Source organism: Zingiber officinale, chromosome 7B (assembly GCF_018446385.1).
Source record: "Zingiber officinale cultivar Zhangliang chromosome 7B, Zo_v1.1, whole genome shotgun sequence".
NCBI lineage: Eukaryota > Viridiplantae > Streptophyta > Magnoliopsida > Zingiberales > Zingiberaceae > Zingiber > Zingiber officinale.
Genome location: NC_055999.1, coordinates 74,327,936 through 74,329,543, shown reverse-complemented (window position 1 = coordinate 74,329,543; position 1,608 = coordinate 74,327,936).

The window sequence follows — 1,608 nt, the reverse complement described above, 5'->3', positions numbered from 1 at the left end:
TTATATTGTAGATAACATAGTATGTGGTGTCACATACAGAAGATGATGTTATCAGTACCTTATAAATTATAAACAGTAGCTCACGACCAGAATGGAAAGGAACAAACCATTAGAAAGTCGTAGTGTAATTAGGTATTAGTTTATCTTGACTATATAATTACACTAGTACACTCAGAGTGTATTGAGTAGGACCATTTGAGGTCGTTCCTTTTATACTGACTTTATAAAGGAACAAAGACCTCAGTTATTATGGAAGTGTGTGCTCTTAATCCTAATATAATAACAAGCACATATGTTTGATATTTATTTCTTTAATTTATCAATGGGTGAGATTTAGTTCGATGAATCAATAAACCCGATAAATTGGGAAATGGTATCACTCATAGTGTGTGTTGTTGATTATAGAAGGAAACTGTGTCCTAGTGATACTAGGTTGATAATGTCCTCAAGAGGAGCTCATAAAGATTGTAATGTTAAACCTGCAGGTGGACTTAGTCCGACATGATAATAAGGTTGAGTGGTACTACTCTTGGACTTAGATATTAATTAAATGAGTTGTCAACTCACTTAATTAGTGGACATTCGATATCTTAAACACGGAGACTAACACACTCATAATAAGAAGGAGCCCAAAATGTAATTTGGGATTGGTGCGGTAATTCAATGATAGTTCTCTAGTGGAATGAATTATCATTGATAAAATTAAGTTGTGTGTTAGGCGAACACGGGATGCTTAATTTTATCGGAGACCAAAACCAATTCCTCCTCTCGGTCCCTATCGTAGCCTCTTATTTATAGAGTACTATACCCACATATACCCACCTTTTATACCCACCTAAAGGGGCGGCCAAGCTAGCTTGGGAACCAAGCTAGGGCCGGCCTAAGCATGGTTTAGGGCGGCCCTAGCTTGAACCCAAGCTAGTAGGGCCGGCCATAATTAAATAAAAAGAAATTTAATTTTAGATTTTATTATTATGTGGAAGATATATTTTAAAGAGAATTAAAATTAAAATATCTCTCTTGTAAAAGTTTTACAAAGATTAAAGAAAGAGATTAGATCTCTTTCCTTATTTGTAGATTGGAGAGTTTTATTTTCTCTTTAAAATTATTCACATGTTAATAAAATTAAAATTATAGATATTTCCTTTTATTAACCATGAAGAGATTTTCAAAGAGAAATTTTATTTTTTAAAATTTCTGAAACAAATAAGGAAAGTTTTAATTGTTGATTAAAACTTGTCCAATTTGTTTCCTCTTGATGTGGCCATCATTGTTTAATTGGGGAAATATTATTTTATTTTTCTCAATTAAATCATGTCAAGGAAATTAAGGAAAATTTGTTGTAATTAAATTTCCTAATTTACCTAGGCCAAGGAATATAAAAGAAGGGGTGAGGGTGCCTTCACAAGACACAACATCTATTATTCCTCTCCCTCTTTTGCTCCTTGGTGTGGCCGGCCATCATCTTCTTCTCTTCCTCTTGTGGTGGCCGAACCTCTCCCTCTCCCTTGGAGTTCTTGTGGTGGCCGGATACTACTCGGAGAAGAAGAAGAAGAAGGAGAGAAAGCTAGCATCTCTTGGAGCTTGGTTAGTATTTTGTTTTTCCTC